Source organism: Sceloporus occidentalis, unplaced genomic scaffold, assembly GCF_023333645.1.
Source record: "Sceloporus occidentalis isolate IW3139 unplaced genomic scaffold, rSceOcc1.0.p SCAF_120, whole genome shotgun sequence".
Taxonomy (NCBI): Eukaryota; Metazoa; Chordata; class Lepidosauria; order Squamata; family Phrynosomatidae; genus Sceloporus; species Sceloporus occidentalis.
In genome coordinates, this window is record NW_028317100.1 from 2,530,600 (window position 1) to 2,549,508 (window position 18,909).

Sequence of the window (18,909 nt, forward strand, 5' to 3'; positions counted from 1 at the left end):
AAAGGAGCGATTCACTAATCTGAGTGCGGTTTTAAATTTTATTTAGCATTTGGTGATATGAACGATCCCGGTGTAAGAGGATTTAGTTTGGATTGGGTTTGTTTGGATGATCGGTACGTAGTCTAGATACCTGGGAGTGAAAGCCGTTTTAACTCTCCCACTGTGAGGGGCCGACACGGACAGGTTCGTCTAGCTAGAAGGGCTGCGCTGGTTCTGTATCATTTATAGTTTAATGGATGGGGAAACAGAAACATAGTATCTTATGGCAGATAACAACCATTCAGCTCGTCTAGTCTGCCCATGTTTCCTGATTTAAAAACACCGACCTTAACCCATGCATGTTTAAATTCCTTTACTGTGTTAACCTCTACCACTTCTGACGGGAGGTTGCTCCGTTTGTCTACTACTCTACAAGGAACTGAAACACGACTCTGCTTCAAACTTTCATGTCAGGTTTCCCTTTAGTGAATAATTCTGCCAGCAATCTTTATCTTCTGGGGTTGCGCTCCCTAAAGCGACTCCTTCCATCCCTCCCCAAAAGGATTCCCGAAGGGCCGCGTGTCCACGGGCACAGTGCAAAAATACACGATAAATTAGGGCAGATAACACAAAATGTATCATATAGGCCCCAGCGTTAAGGCTGGCATAAAAAGTACCATTACCTGTCTGCCAAAGGGCTGTATACGCTTGTGCCCCTCGCTGGTATGTGCGTGTGATGCGCCTTGTCTGGGGGCTCTGAATATTTGTAAGGTGATATGCAGGTTGTTAGCAAATGTCTGCTACTCTCAATTTTATAAGTTTCAGGCGAGAGCATTCGAGTTCAATGAAAACATTCATGTCTTCACCTGAAACACACAAAAGAATGATAAACCATCACTCGCAGCGTGTATATTTATATAAACCAATTTATTAAAACAAAAAAAGTACTTTAAAAAAAAAAATGAAGTTTCGGCCCTTATGAAATCTCATCACGTGTCATTATCATTAGCCCCATTGGCACTAAATCATATGGAAAAGAAAGTTAAAAAAAAGAAAGCGAGAGGAAGTGTTCTGATGCTCCGCAAAATATATTTTAGGTATATATAACATTTTTTTCCTCTGCGGGACCCCTAGTGGTGTGTTGTTGTATTGCAGCTTGCTGTGAGTATTTGATCCCCCTTTAGGTTTATACAGCGCTACACCAGCTTTTATGCTGCAGTCTTCCTCAGGTTAACAGTGATTCCAAAATCATTGCGCTGTTTGCCTTTTTAAAACAAAATCACATGACTGACAACAATGGCGGCCTCCAGGTCTGCAGATAAAAGCAGGATTTTGTGGTTAAAATATTTTTTCTTGTAGAAATAATGTTGTGACCTTTTTTCCCAGGGGTGGGGGATAGATATTCAGAGTTTGTGCACAGGGGGTTTACACTTCACTTCGAGAAACCTATATTTTTTCAGGACAGATTAAGCTCTGTTGCCAATGTCTGGGGAGATAGCTGCCTACATTCTTCATTTTGTACACCTGTCAGCAATGGGTGCAGCTGAACTAAATTAAAAATTCTGCATCGAAATGAAAATTCTGGACCGAAACCGAAAATTCTGGATTCACTTGGCCAAAACCGAAAACCTTTAAAAAATAAAATAAATTTTTTAAACAATAACCACACTTTTAACAAAAGTAACACACCAAAATGGTGCAAAAAAATTCAATAACAATATTAATATATATATATATATGATTAACAGCAATCACACTCCTGTCATGCCCAGGCATACCCAGATTCCAGCGTGTACTGGCTGACTTGGCATGATAGGAGTGTGATTGCTAACAACTTCTCTTGTCCCCCCAGGGGAAGTAGGAACGGAGCAGAGTCATGTGACATGAGATAAATTCTCATCTGGGTTCCTGCTTCCCCTGGCCGGTACAAGAGACGCTGCTCGCGCACCGTGAAATACCATATTTGCCCGATTATAAGACAAGGTTTTTTTCAGAGCAAATGCAAATTGGGGTTGTCTTATAATCAGACCTCAAATAGGTCTGACTATGAGACTAAGACTTACCGGTGCTTTTGAGTCCCCGGTGCTTAGTCCAGGCAGCGCGTAGAGCTCTACGCGATTCACGTAGACAACTTCCGCTCAAGCGCGTAGAGCTCTACATTCTGCCCGGACTAAGCACCGGGGGACTCGGAAGCACCGGTAAGTTTGGAGGAGAGAGAGGGAGTGTTAAATGGGGGGGGAGGCATAAGGCATTTCTGGAGGCAGAGTGCTCTGTGAAATGCCTTATACCTCCCTATATGCCACTCTGCCCCATAATATGCCTTTTAACCCCCTAAATTCCAGAGTGGCATATAGGGGTATAAGGCAATTCTGGAGGCAGAGTGGCACATAGGGGGGTCGAAAGGCATATCATGGGGCACAGTGGCATATAGAGGGTTAAAAGGCATATCATGGGGCACAGTGACATATAGGGGGTATAAGGCATTTCTGGGGCAGAGTGGCAAGCCTGGGGGCAGATGTGCATAACTGGGGGGGCAGGTTGAAAAAAAGGAAATAAAAACAAAAACAACATATTTTTCTCAATCATAGCTTTTATTAACAAAGAATTCTTCACATAGTTTACATGAATTAACATTTACTGGTTAAACTTTTTTCCTATAGGGTCGTCTTATATTCAGGCTTTTTCTTTTTTTTCATTAATTAATATTCAGATTTTGGGGGGTCGTCTTATAATCAGGGTCGTCTTATAATCGAGCAAATATGGTAGGAGAGATGCTTTTGGTCATATAATATATGATACTGGACTGCATACAGTGGTCTTTTGCAACCTTTAAGCCGCATTCAATTATTCCACCATGGGTGGTGGTACCTCTGGTTATAACCAAGCAAGTGTCAGGTGGAGGAACCACTAGACTGCTTCTCAATCAATAGAAGTTACAACCTTCGTGATAATGCCCCCGGAAGAGACAGCAGACCATCTGTTGAGATGATGCAAAGCTCAGCAGGATACTTGGATGAATTTGAATACAGCACCTGTTTAACTTATTCATTTTTTTTTTTTTAATAAAAGCCTTCTGTCTTTTTTTTTTTTTCAGTGATCCAAAGAATAAGAACATGACGGGTATTTGCATACGTAATATCATGTCTTCTTAAATTCCCACAGACAAAAAGAAAGCAATTCTTTTTAAGTTATTTAAGATAAAAATTGTGAACTTTGATTATTTCAAGCTTATTTTGATTGTTTTCTCTATATAGGATGCTTCCTGTCCATTTTTTTTTCCTGAACGTGCTCTTGTAATACTCAAGTTTTTTGTGCAATGTTGAATATATACTGGAAATGTATATTATTCATATATATATTCATGCTGTATGCAGTTTTTTTTCTATATATTTAAATTTTTTTTATTCTGTATATATCAAAAGTTCCTGAACAGATTCCGGTGATTAACGTAAACCATGACCAATACCAGAATATAAAAAGTGATATGGGGGGCCACATAATCCCAGCCTGTTAGACGTCTGCAGCGGCTGATGATGTTTCCCTGAAGGAATAGCTTTGGAGGTATTTAACCCCTTAAGGACAATGGGCGGACCCTAAACCCATTGAAAACAATGCATTTTGGGCCCATACATCTACCGGCTTTGTCATTAAGGGGTTAAATCAAATGTTTAGTTGATATGCATGTCTTAATAAGCACAATTACCCGCCCAGCCATGCCACGGATGTTCGAACACTATATCTTAAAGTAATAACTATCCATGATAGATGGGGTTTTAACAAATACTTTGTAATAAATAAATCTGGCGAGATCTATTCACATACAATACAACATACTTTTGGGGGAGAAAATGTCATTTTGATGCATCAAACCTCGAATTCTATAGAAATCATTTTTTTGTAGTTTTGCTTTCTAGACAATCATTTTGTAAATTATGTATATGACAATTATACCTAATTTAAAAATACCCAAATTATTCCACAAAAATGCCCAGTCTCACACAATAAGGTGCTGGAACGTGATATGTGAAAAGCAAAATAATAAAAAGTAACCAAAACATTAAGGTTTTAAGGAGTACAAAATATGAAATAAATAAGCAAACTGTCACGTTAGTGCTCATCCGCCGGGGTCACTGCCGTGAGGTCTGCTCCTCCACCACGCTGTCGGGGATCGACCGCCATCCTGTGTCGCACGCCGTCCGATGGATCGTCCCGCAGCACGCCACACACGTTAAAATTAGCCATTTCCAGCTACAATAGTCATTAACGGCTACGCTGCATTTCTGTATTGTTATTTTAATGGACATTTGATTTTCTGTCAGACATTTTTATTTGGTGTTAGTGTGTGTGTGTGTGGGTGTCGGTGTATGATAGCATGAGTTTGTGTGTCAATGTATGGTGTTGGAGTGAGTATCAGGGTGAGCCTAGGGTTAGTGTACAGCACTCCGTAATTTATTGGCGTTTAATAAATAAAGATAATAATAATGAGTTTGTGTCAGAAACTGAAGGCCTCCCGGGTGCTTTCTATGAATTTTGAGGTCTCTTGGGAAGTGGGGTTTATAGGACTGGAATAACGGGGTATTCTGAAGACGTGAACGTAGCCTTTTTAACTCGAAATAATACCTTTAGCAAAGGCTCTGTGGATAGAATGCCTTGTAGCTGTAAGACTAAGTCTCTGTACAGGAAAGCTGACAATCTATCTCCTGGGTACAATCATTATAATTCGGTTTAATACAAATAGATTTATCTGACTATTGATAACTATCCTTTTTCTTCTGGAGAATTTGGGTTTTGTTTGGTAATTTTTCTTTAATCTGTTTTTAAATTCCTGTTGTTTCAGCCAAAATGTATTTTAGTTAAACATATAAAGGTTTCTATAGAGTGAATTGTTTGCATCGTAATCCCGGGGTGGGGATAAAAGATAAACCCCTTAACATGATGTCCGTGTTTCAAATTCTAACACTCTGTCTGAAATATTATTCATTAAGTCCTGTTGGATTGAAAGCGAGTTTTTATGTTCTTTGTGGTCTTCTGATGCCCACGTCTGACAATCCTTGTTAAACATTTATGGGTCTAAAAAAGAGGAAGAGGAAGCAGCCGAAGATGTAAAGAGGTATCTCGCCATCTCAGAGGACGTGATCTACTTTCAGAAACCAATGAAATGCTCTAATTCCTAATCTCGTACATATGATGGATATGGTGGCGGTACGTGTGTCCACCTACAGGTGTGTCAGACCTTAAGGGTTTGTAGTAGTTTCATACGGGGCGTGTAAATCCGGTTACGGAACAAATGCTGATATTCAGGAAGAAGTTGTGGCTTTTTTCCCCCCATACCATACGTAAAAACTTTGAAAGGGTTAAAATGACTATAGTATACTTTTTTTCTTTTCCCTCTCCGTGGACGTCTCGTTTGATGGTCGGGAGCGTACCTGCAAGAAATGTATCCATTGAAGTTAATACTTTCCACGCAGCATTGAGGCGAGACGGCGGGGCAGCTACCCGCTGATTCATTTGCCCCCAGTTTCCCGTCTCAGCTTAATGAAAAATGATTTAAAAAATTGTAACAATTAGAAAAGGGACTTATCAGGCATGGGGATTATCAGGCGGCGTCTGTCTGGCACGTATTCCGTAGGTGTGCGCTGCTTACCTGTGTTAGCTGACGGTGATAAGAGGAAGGTAGGAAGCCTAATGAGTGCGAGGCCGGTACGGACACTTAATAATCCAGAACTCCCTCACGCGTTATAATTGTACTTCGACCTGCTTATGTTAGGACTAGAGGCAGAAGCATAAAACGTGCAGCGTGCAGAAGAAGTTTAGAAATACAGGAAGAGGGGGAGCTCTCGAGCCGCATAAGGAAATACACGAGTCCTAAATAGGTAGAGACGAGAAATAGATCGGCCACGGTGCAGGGGAGGAGGGCAGGTGAGCTCCCTGGGGAGGGAGGGCTTTGGGAAGGGGATGGCTGGCTTCTGTCTGGAGGAATGAGGTGCTAGGCTCCACATCCCAACTTCTGGAGCACTCTTCCTGCTGCTCGCTGCTCTGAAGGCTGGAGGAGGAGGCTCTGCTGGATTAGGAGACATGCGGCTCATGTGAGGAGACCCCCCTTAGGAATGACGGAGGATCCTAACTGTGGCAGGTACTGTGTGATCGCCCCGTCTGACGGAGGGCATAAACCTATACAAGTGCTGGCCTTTACCTGTTAGGAGAGCTGCGGAGTACAGCCAGCTGCTATCGTGCTTCAACTCCCAGCACGCTTATCCATGCTATGGCGTTAGGGGCCGTTGTGCTCCAGCAACAACCGAAGGGTCACCGGTTGCATACGGCTGACATATAGAGTTATTCCCCTGCCAGCAGTCAGTTAAGGACATTTATTACTCCTGTAAATAAAAGTATTTTAATTAGTTCACTGTCACAAGGGTGTCAAATGCGTTGAATAGCACTGAAATGGTTACTGTAATGAAGATTTACTTTACGGAGAGGGTGGTAGATACGTGGAGGAGCTTCCCAGCAGAACTAATATAGTTAGGGAATTAAAACGTGCATGGGATAGGCATAAAGCTATGGTGACTCTAAGAGGAGACCAACGACTGATTAAGGTCCGAGTCTTACATTAGCAAATAGGCAGACTAGATGGCCGAATGGCTCTTATCTGCCGTCAGACTCCACGCCTGTGCACTTGGGCTTCGCGTGTGTCCTACGGCTTCAGGTTGCAGGAATTGGCGGAGGACGGTTCATTGCTACAATGTTTCATTGTTCGTTTCAAAGATTAAAACCCCTCCAAGCAGAATGACCGATGAAGGAGTTTCTGGGAGCCGGAGCGCTTGCATTTCTTAATGAATTCCCTCCCCTCCGCTGCCGGGAAAGCCTTATGGAGGAACCTATTATTAAAAGTCCACTCAATCCCAATGTGATGAGGTTTATAACTATGTAACTATGTGTCACGCCGAACGAGTACAGTCAGGTTCTACAACATGAAGAATTCCATTCTAGAGTAAAACCCTGACTAATGATAAATTCAATATACAATGATCAGTACAAACGTGATATACTGTGGACTTATATATCCCAGAAAAAGAGGTCATAATAATCTAAATCTAGAGAGAGAACAGAGGCTTACATGTAATATAAATACATTTTAAGTTACTAAGAGTGTGGTAGAGAAGTGAAACAGCCTCCCAGCGGAAGTGGTAGGGGCTATTTCAGTGAGGGAATTCACAAATTCATGGTATAGTCGTATGGCTTCTGAATCTAAGATAAGACCAGGGACTGATTAAGGTCTAAGTCTTTACATCAGGAAATAAGGACAGACTAGATCGCAGAATGGTTCTTATCTGCCGTCAAATTCTGTTTGATCCTTTATGGCAATATTAATGAAGTCCTACTTGATCCATAATCCATTCCTCCATAAGCTTAGATTAGTCAGAGTGTCATTCTTTGTGATTAAGACTGAGTCATTCTATTGTTTACCACAGGGCAGTATGATAAAAGTAAAAGGAGGAGGGTTTTGTCTGACTATACGCCACCCACCCCAAAAGATAGCGTGTGATATTAGTTTAGAATCAACACAAACACTCTAATAACTAAATCTAACTCTACACCTGAACTGCTAACACGTAGATCTTAACGCGGGTCACAAGCCTTTAGTTAAGCTCATTTCCCTGCTTGTGCTATTGGTGTTGTCACGGTCAGGACTAGTAGCCAACCCGTGATGGTGTGAAGGGTATGGGCATGAGGGGGTTAATAGCACCAGGCCTCTGGATTTACTAACTTCACCCCTTTAACCCCTTCAGGACCGGGTGGGTTTTTTTTTTACCATGTTTGCACTAAATGACCAGAGCAGTTTTTGTGCTTTTGCTTTGACTTTATTCAACTCTGATTGCCCACTAACTCATTTAGTGCAGCGGTCCCCAATCTTTTTGGCACCAGGAACCGGTTTTGTAGATGACAATTTTTCCACAGACCGGGGGGTTTGATTGAGGTGCATTACATTTATTGTGCATTTTACTTCTATTATTATTAATATATTTATCTATTTTTATTATCTCGCTATCTATACCCCATTTCTCACTATATACACTCCCTTTCTCACTATCTACCCCCTCTCCTCCTCTTCTCACTATCTACCCCCTCTCCCCCTTTTCTCACTATCTACCCCCTCCCCCTTCTCGCTATCTACACACCCTTTCTCACTATCTACCCCCTCTCCTCCTCTTCTCGCTATCTACCCTCTCCCCCTTTTAAATTCACTTACTGTCCAGGAGTCCTACGGTGGAATCGCAAGGCCTCTGTCTCCCTGCTCTGCCGCGGTGCACGCTTCTTCACTGCTGAGCACCGGAATATGACATCATATTCCGGAGCTCCGCATGAAATGCCGGCACCGCCGCCAAGCTAGAGGCCTCATGGAAGAGACTGAGGGGCCCCTCTCTCTCCTCCGCGTCGGAAAAAAAAAAGGACGGCGTTTGAAGCCACTGATTCCGGGAGATGTGGTCACCCTACCTTGCGCCCCAGTTGCTTATAGGCCTGGTGGTTGGGGACCCCTGATTTTGTGCACCCCTGCACATTATATATTGTTTTTTTTCAGCACAAGTAGGGCTTACTTTTGAAATAATAATTATTTATGTAAACCATCATTTAGAAAATGTATGAAAATTTGTGAAAAAATGAAATATTTTCACAGTTTCACCTATAAAAACTATATAACCAGTGCAAATGGGAAAAAAACCTCCAAAAGTGTATTTAGGTATTTGTCCTGTTTTTGGAAACACCACATATGGCTGGTATTTTCATTTATTTTGGCACTTACAGGGTTAAATGTGAATGACACGCATCACTGTTTCTAAACAATTTTTTAAATGTCATGTGCTGGGAGTTGCGCCCCAATAGCGGCCAGAATACCAAAAACTGCTAAACAAAAGTATATCTTTTTTGAAAGCTGACATCCCAAAGTATTTTACTAGGGGCATTTTAACACTTTTGATTTAACCATTTTAGTGCCAGTCTGTGCCATTCTAGCTAAACACAGTATTTCATAAAAATTACATGAAATTACTAAAACAACTTGTGATTTGTATTCACCAACACCCCCCGTGTACAGGAATACCCCATATACATGGGTAGGGCAGGTCTCTGTGACACTGCGGGTTCAACATTTGAACATGCGCATTACAGTTTTAAAACATGTAATTTTGACAGATCAGTATGTTGGGTCCAGGTCTCATCTGAGACACGCAGACGTCCCATGTTTCATTTTAACCCCCTGAAACCCCCTGAAACTCAGGGAATCTAGTTGGGGGCATATTGGCCTGTCCCATGCAGCTGATTCCACACCGGTGCCTTCCAAATTTATTCTAACAAAAAAAAGAAAACATTTTTCACATTCACTTTTCAGTCCCCCCCCCCCCCCCCAGTACAGCGATACCCCACATGCATAGATAAGTCATGTTTCTCAGATATTGTGGAGTCAATTTTTAATAATCAGCGACTTAAAATGTCACCTACAAGTGATCAGGTAATAATTATTTAATGGGGTGTTGAAATACCTTTAACTCCTATAATCCTTATCAGTTTGGCCATGAATCGCCACATGGGTCCCCTAAGAAGATGACACTTCTAGCCAGAACGATACAGAGGGCATGCAAGAAACTGATTTAAATCCACATCAGATTAACCCATTGAATGCTAACACAAAGTGTCCACCACCTCTGCTGGATTTTCGTTCCATGCATCCACTATATCCTCATGAGTTAATCATGACAGGTGTCACCAAACTAGATCCTGTTCTTGAGACAAAGTTAAAAAATCTTATCTTGTTAACCCTTCTTAACACATCTCAGCGAGGAATTCCTGTCTCCCCTGTGTTTCAAATAGCAGATCTGTGAACTCAAAGCTGCCGCTGATTTCCTACGGTGAATATAAAAGCCATTTTAACTATTTCCTCCGTTCTACAAACTATCCTACCTACCCAACACGGTCGCAGTATTGATAAAAGACTTACCTGGAGTCAGCGGCGTAACGCAAATCCTGCAAATAGCAAAAGGTCACCTAGAATCTCACTTTTTGTTGCCGTCACATAACATGTAACATGCTAAATATAGCACGGGGCTGTTACAATGTAACTGTTAATGTTAATTTGGTTCTTTTGTAAGCAATGTTTAATAGCAAACGGAAAGAAAGAAATGTTAAGGTGACTTTACTTACTGAGATTCCGGTGGAAAATGCCTGAAGTTGTAAGCCGGCATGTCTGACATTTTTTTGTGGTTAAAAGGTGATTCTCGCATGTCCATTAACCTGACTTAAAAGCAGAGGCGTAACAATCATGGTCACAGGGGGATACCGGCAATTTCTGCTACCACTTATCTGTCCATTTAAGCCACTAGGTGTGTGTTGTACCTGTACCTAGCGGCATGGAGAGTATAGAGAATCTGCAGTAGGATGATCTCTCACAATCTCTCCCTGCACGCTGTGTCTGACTGATCCACTGTGTCTGCGCACCCAGCACAGGAGGAAGACACACCACTCATGTGGGCAGTGTGGGCAGGGGCACAGGCAGGCTGTTTGGGGGCACTGACTACTTGTTTGGTGATAAAGGTGGCACAGACAAGCTGTTTGGGGGCATTTACAAGTTGATGGCAAAGGAAGACGCAGCCAGGCTGTTTGGGGCAAAGATGGCACTCACATGCTCTTTGGGGTAAATGTGGAAGCAAAGCTGGTGCTTTGGGAAATGTTGCATGGTGAAGTCAGGGGGTCCTGGGGCAATTTTCACACCAGGCCCCTGTGGTTTCTAGTTACGCCCCTACCCAAAAGGTTTTTCATGTGCATTCAAAAGTCCAAGCAGAATCATAATCTTTAACCTCTAAATTGTAAGCTCCTGTGAGCAGGGCCATCCTTACCTTTTACTTGCACCTTTTGCCACCCCCCAACTATTTTCCGTGCAGGAGATATGTTCCACTGAATGTATTTCCATGCAGGTCACATACATACCGCCTGTCGGCTCCAGCGCTGGTTAGGCAAGTGTTACAGCATTTAAGCAGCCAATCAGCAGCGAGCTTGAGTATTGAAGTACTCTATATTAGACTGGTTTTTAAACACACTTTCACTTGTATGAACGCAAAGAACTACACTCAAGAAATAAGGTATTTATTTTCTTTTGTAAACTTTTAGCCCTATTCTTTTTGTATCATAAGCTATAGCAGGTGGCGATAAACTATTTTTTTCCCCTTTTTTTATATGTAGAAGTTAATACATGGGGTAAGAAATAAAACTATGTAATAGTTTTAAATAACAATCACCTTTTGTTGCCGGCACATAACATGTAACTGATGGAAGTCTATTGGTGTTATTTAGCACGGAGATGTTACAATGTAACTGTTTATATATATATATATATATATATATATATATATATTATTTTGTATGCAATCTTTAAAAGCAAGCAGAAAGAAAGGGGGACACATCTTAAGGAGAAACTGCAGCCCCAGTGCTGCAGCTCCCTACAGTTACTTGATGTTCAGACCCACTGTTGACTGCTCGAAGCAGATGTGGTACCTGTTGCATTTCAATTTTTACTATCAATATGGGAAACAATTTAACACCTTGTGGACTTAAGGCCCTTATAAATTATTTTTCTCTACTATGATTTTATAATGAAATGATAATAGCGGGACCCTGTGAAGCTGCAAATTTCAAACCAAAGCTGAATCTTCAATAAATATTCAAATTGAGTTTAAAAAAACAAAAACAAAAAAAATGTTAAAGCAGAAAGGTGTCTCCGAGGCAGCCGTCACAGCTGACTATGAGGGTGAAAATAACATTGTCGGCTATGCCACGCCGCCATGCTTTCCACGACCACGGTTCACGTGCCTTAAACGTTGGCAGTGAAGTGAGTTCATTGATTTGATTCACAGATTTGGTTTTAAAACCTATCCCTGATTCTGAAATGGGTCTGTTCTTTGTTGGCTGCTTTATCAGTGTGTTACTCGGCTGGCCCCTTACGCTGAATGTTGCTGTCTTAGACCTGTGCATTTATACTCCTGTCAGAAACCCGGGACAGTGTCAGGTGTAGCGGGAAATTGTAAGGCGAATTTACTTAGGAAAACAGTCTGAGATTCCGGTGGAAAATACCTGAAGTTGTAAGCCGGCATGTCTGACATTTTTTTTGTTGATAAAAGGTGATTCTCGCATGTCCACTAACCTGACTTAAAAGCAGAGGCGTAACAATCATGGTCACAGGGGAATCCAGATAACATCAAAGATGGCACTCACATGCTCTTTGGGGCAAATGTGAGAGCAAAGCTGGTGCTTTAGGAAATGTTGCATGGTGAAGTCAGGGGGTCCTGGGGCAATTTTCACACCAGGCCCCTGTGGTTCCTGGTTATGCTCCTACTCAAAAGGTTTTTCCTGTTCATTCAAATCTTTAACGTCTGAATTGTAAGCTCCTTTTCCAGGTTGTTATGTGATGCAGTAGATGTTATGTCCTGTTTACCCATTGTACACCGCTGTGGAATAGGATGTTGCTATATAAATCAATAAATAATTGAATTGAACAGATTAAAAAACAAAGCCTGGCTCCTAATAAAATGTTGTAACATGTTTTATTTTACTTTCCATAATCACAGAGAATTTGTGGTTGATAGGGCAGTTTTATCGCTGCAGCTTCTATAGTATGTTCAACGCAGATTCGAAAACCACAAGTAACGTTATTATAAAAATACAAGGTTCTTTTCCTTTTCTTATAAATAAATGTCAACGTTTAAGCATATTGTCAGGGGAAAAGGTGAATTGGGTGGGAGTTGTGCTTTTTTTGTAGTTTCACTTTCAAAGGTTGAAGGCTAAGAATAAATTGCAGGAAGTATATTATCCTGAGAAGCACAAATAAGCGTTACCGCAATAAAACGTAAATAGATCTCAAAAGCCAAAGGTTTAATATACATCGTGTCTGAGTGATCTGGGTGGAACCTAAAATAAATCGTTTGATTGGCTTGGGGGGCTGTTGGGAGATCTGGCCCCCTGGTTCACTACTACTCAATGGGCCAGTTGGGGAGATCAGACATCTTCCTTGGAACCAGTAAATGTCCACTATGGACCATTGTGCCTATCATTAAATGGGTGCTGTGACCCGTATATGGTTGCTGTTGGCCAAGCAACACCCTCCCCCCCCCCCGGGACCCCATACCATAAGTTCTAGAGTACAGAAGAACTTGTGACGTGCTGTTTATTTATGTCTAGATTTCATAATGATAATTAAAACTGGAATTTGGGGTCCGTGCCATGTCTTTTGGATGACACAGCTTGGCTAGGAGCCCAGGAGCCCCGGAACAATGGCTCCTAAAAAGGCTAAAGTTAGCACCTAACGGTTGAAAGTGTAGACTCGGTCTCAATCTCCGACTGGACTTGCCTTGTTCTCATCGTAGAAATCTCCCAGAATGGAGGCTTTTTAGCCTGTAAAATGGTGCATGTATAAAAAAAATAATATTTTGAAGCAGCCAATCAATGGCAGGAAAGCTCTCCAATATTAAACTCAATAGGAGCTCTTTCTACGCATGTGCACTGGAGGTGAATATATCACGTGAAGGCATTGCACATTACCATTTAGGAGTTAAAAAAAAGAATTTTCCCCCTTTCGAGGCACAAAATCAAAACCTTTTCTGTTTAAAGGTTATAGAAATTCCCTTCAAAATATTTTTCCTGCCACTACTTCCTCATCATCTCATCTTTCTAAACTCAGAATGAAATATTGCAAGCATGCGGTGCAGAATACACGATCAGCCATAACACCAGCCTGTCAGTGGGGGGGGGGGAATATATCAGGCAGCAAGTGAACATTTTATTTTACTTTATAAAGTTGATGTGTTAGAAGCAGGAAAAATGGGCAAGCGCAAGTATCTGAGCGACTTTGACGAGGGCCAATTTGTCATGGTGAGACGACTGGGTCGGAGAATCTCCAAAACTGCAGCTCTTGTGGGGGGTCCCGGTCTGCCGTGGTTAATATCTATCAAAAGTGGAAGGAAAAGTGGTGAACCGGCGACAGGGTCATGGGCGGCCGAGGCTCATTGATGCACGTGGGGGGCAAAAGCTTGGCCTTCAAATTCCCAAGATCTCAATCCAATCGAACATCTGTGGGATGTGCTGGACAAAGTCGCAATTTACAGGACCGGCTGCTAACGTCTTGGTGTCCATGCCTCGACAGGTCAGGGCTGTTTTGGCAACAAAAGGGGGACCTACACATTATTAGGCAGGTGGTCATAATGTTATGGCTGATTGGCGAATATGTACTGAAGCAGGACCGAACCATTACCTTTTCAGGCAAAGTATATCCACATGTGCCAGCTAAAGCTGTCCCGTCGCCTGCAAACACATGCACAGGACCAGGGAAAATGGAGATACTTTGGTTTTTTGTTGTAAAAACACTTTGGAGAACATCAGCTTTGATTGTCCCTGCTGCTGATCAAATTCAAGTGAGTCTATACACCCCACATACTGCAGGGGGCAGCACTACGTATGTGCTGCTCAGCAACAGGTGAACTGTATGCGCATCAGGATAAAAAAAAATGTGATCATAATGTGTGTCGGTGTAATAAAAAGTCATCCTATTGGTATATATTATGGGAAAATTTTGCTTAAATCCCTGTTCAGATTCCAGAGAAGGGGTAAAGCTCGGGTGAAATCCTGAATACGGGAACTGAAAGTGGTGATGATGGAAGAAGAGAGACGAAGGTCATGAGCGCAACGAAGAGGGCAGTTGGGGGATTATTTGGATAGGAGGGTAGAGATATAGGGGTGCATATAGGGGCTCTGTAGGTCTCTCCTAATATACAGTGTAATAAGTTTAATTTCTGGATAACAGGTTGGATTTTACCTCTTCAGTTATGCCAAAACCTTGAGATTTTAGCTCCGCTTGGATATGAAGGATTCCCAAACCCACGTTGAATAATGAAACTAGGCGGCTGCACTGAGCTGGATTAATGCAGAGATGTCAGTGAAAAGTTATATAAAGTATTACTTACTTGTAGAAATTCCACATATGATGTCATCGTTGGGCCTGAGGCTATAATACCAGATACTGAAGATAAATCCATCAGCCCAGAACAAAGATCGCAGAATACAATTACCCTGTGATGGTAGAAAGACCGGTTAGCCTTTTTAGCAGCCGACAGGAAGGTAGGAAGTTTTTGGGCGCAAAATGAAATAAAAATCAAGTTTCCAAAAATGCTGACCTACAATACGGTATGCAAAACTGTATTTTATGTTCAACAGGGAAATATTTTTACATGGGACTCCCCTTTTAAAGTTTTAACAAACAGAAATCTACATTTTTTTTCACCATTTTTCTTCATTCGGGGGATTGGGTTAGGACTCCCCTATTCTAGACTTCAGTTGGGCCGTCAGTTTCCTTCCTACTTTTTGTCCATTAATGTATTGAAAACATTTTTTGGGGGGAATATCTTGCTGTCATTGGCTATCATTCTCATTAAAAAAAATAGCCATTCTAATGGCCCTATGATTTTTGTGTGCACCTTTATGTTTTGTTCTTTCCTGACTGGCTGCTCGATTTAGCCACATTGGTTTTAATTAAAATTTACCATCATTAAAACCACCTTTTTTTTTAGTTTGTGATAAAAACAGATATTCCTCCTCAATACTAAATAATGTACCGGATCTTCTTGTATCTGCACAAACTTCTATCCATAACGTTTCGGCATTATCTCCGGTATCGGCATCTACATTAATACTAGGACTTAACTCAAGTCTAAGCATAAAGTCAGACCCTCTGCCCTTCCAGTTCGATGGTGGTAAATAAATAGAACGGCCTCCCAGCAGAAGTGTTAAAGGCTAATACAGTAAAGGAATGTAAACATACGTGGTATTATCATGAAGACAAGATCAAGGACAGATAAGACCTGAGAGTTAGAACAGAACAAAAATTACCTAGATGGCCGAAGAGTTCTTATCTGCCATAAAATTCTCTCCATCTTAAGAAGTATTTGAGCATTTAAACTTGCTGGCCAGTCATGAGGGCCGTTTAACCCATGTTTCCCCGAGACCGGTTAGGTCACCCTTGCCAGTAACTCACCCAAAGATACACATTGCATCAGCAAACATGATCCCGTGGATGATACATTTGGAATCATTGCCCATCTTTTGACAGGCTGGTGGAAAAGGAACACGGTGATCTAAGTTTTCCACAATCTTGAAGTTGAGTTGAGGTATGATGTCATACTTAGGTACCTTAAGCCACACACTGGTATGGTGGGGAAACTTTCAATGGGGTGACTTTAAAAAGTTATCAGAGTGTTTGAATATATTCTGAATATTATAAGTGTTCTTAATGTCTTCAATCTGCAGATGATTATGGATATGGAGTACAGTTCTTCACCAAACATTTCCTTAAGCAATGTCTTTTCCTTGTCCCAGTTTGCGGGGACTTTAGATTATGACATCATAACATTAGGTTTGACAGAGTTCCACACACCATTGGAGCAAAAAGGGCACATGGGAAAAGATCAAGTTCTATATAGTTTATGTGACATCCATGCATTGGCCAGAATTAGCAGTTTAGGAATTAATGTGACATTCGTAGCCCCTTGGTATGAACTGAGAGGGTGGTACAAGTGGCACAGCCTCCCAGAGAGAGTGGTAGAGGCTAATTTAAACATACATGGGATAGGCATATGACCTGAATCGAAGATAAGACCAAGGACTGATTAAGAGTCTTTACACTGGGAAATACAGATGGTAGTGATATGTCACACGTGGGAGTCCCATGAAATCCAGAACTCGTGCTGAGCGTTATAGTTTGTTATAACTGTAGAATCAGCACTGTTACCCTCGTTGCTTTGGACCACTGCGCTGAACCCCTCTGGGGTTGGGAATTTTCTTGAGCGTCTCTTTTTTTTTTTTTTCTTTGGTACTTCCTTTACTTAAATGTATTAAATAAACGAAGACAGCAAGGAGAAAAAGACAAAACAAAAATCCAGAATAATCTAGTAAACCGTCAAAAATATGAGGAAATAGTACTTTGTTGACATGAAGAAATAAGATTTAAAAGATATTCGCCTTGTGTTACTATGTCATATAAAATACGCAATGGGAATCCCGGCCGGGGCCTCTGGTAGAGGTTAAGCGCTGTAGGGCCTACGCTTGGGCATATTCATTGCACTATGACAATCTGATGGCGCTATGGTGGCAATAGTCTTCCCTTTAACTCACGAGGTGCCAGATCAGCCATAGGCCAAATATGAGTACTGGTAGGGCTGGGCTGGGGATAACTTGCCACTTTAGGGCCAGGGGCCACCAAATGATGTAACACACATCCACCAGCTGGACAGACGTTTTTATACAGTTTGAGGTCAGGCATGTCCAGCCGGCGGCTGCACGCTAAACGGTGAGATCAGGTGCCAGATGGGCCGGTTCAGCCCAGGGTACTGTCTGAGAATGTTGTTGTTTTTTTTCTTCAATGGGGATGAGCAGGCCACGGTTACAGCAGAGGATCATGGGAACGTATATAAATATTATACATTATCTGTGCTGAGGACCCCAGGGATAACACATTGGAGGTGTTAATAAACAATTGTGACGTGGCTGATGTTGAACATAACCCTGTGCCATGTATAAGGTTTTCTTAATATCCTATAAATATGTAGAGACAGATACCGTGTCTCGTGTATATGAATCTGAAAATAGGGACACCGTGCCGCCAATGAGAGACGGGCTTCTTAGGAACTCATTTTCCCATTGGCTGTGGTCTGCTATCCACACTCAGGCCAGTGGGCTTCCCTCGTTATACGTGTTTCTGCCTCTTGTATTTACCGCTTTGCTTCCCCTCGTTATAGTTATTATGGTTATTATGCTGTTAGCATCCTTTACTCAAACGCCCGTGGATGTATGGAATTTACACATTGATAGAAATCTATGGCAAACAGGTTTCTAGCAGGCAGGTGAAGCCTCGTGATGACAACTACGTGATATTCATCGGTTGTCGGCTTATCATGACAGTGTCTGTAACGCTTTGAGGTGGAATTTGTCTGATTAAATAAAAACAACAAAAAAGTGGAAAAAAATCATTCTCGCACAGCAAGTAAGGATGATAGGAACTGTAGTCCCTGAACATCTGACCCTTCATTAGCTATAGTGTGACCTTTGATGAAATTTGCTGATTATCAAGTTGGGGCTGAGAGGTGAATTATAATGCTAGCTGGCCCACGTTGGGTGCCATATAGGGCCAGACTTCTCAATCATTAGATTTAATTCATAACATTGTTAATTTGTTACATTGTAAAAGGTACCGTTAGGCAACACATCATCTTTCATGACGTATTGGATAGACATCTCTTCTGTGTGGGATGGACAATCTAACAGGTTGGACAGTTTTTTTTTTGCCATTATTAATACATCAGGGCTGGGGAACAGAAATCTTCTGGCTGCTGGTTTACTGCGATGCTCATCATCCTCAGCCAGTATGCATGCATTAAAACTCTATAGATTTGTCCAGTAGGTCCAAGGCATTAACAGCTGATAACTGGGCCTCTGTGGCATCATTTTATTGTCGGGTTGGGGTAAGTGGCCCACGCCTTGCCTACTACCTGCTCTTACCCTGGCTATTTTGAGAGCAGACATGTCCCCTTGGTGCAACTCGCCCATCTCTGGCCCACCTTGGTCCCGTACAGAGCAGAAATGAGAGGTCCTGCTGGAAGTAGACCTGGGAAGTTCTGTGGTATGACAACATGTGGACAGCTGTGGATCACGTGTAGAACTTTCTCCCATAACTAAAAAAGAGGCCAAAATCAACGCACTCAACAATTCAGGGGGAAAAAGTTAGTGGGATTTTCCCTTTTTTGCCTGCTTTTGCAGTTGTGTAACCACGGAAGGGGTGAAATTGTAAAGGTTTCTGCCGTATCTCTTATGGGATCAAGTTCTCACTATACCTCTAATCATGGG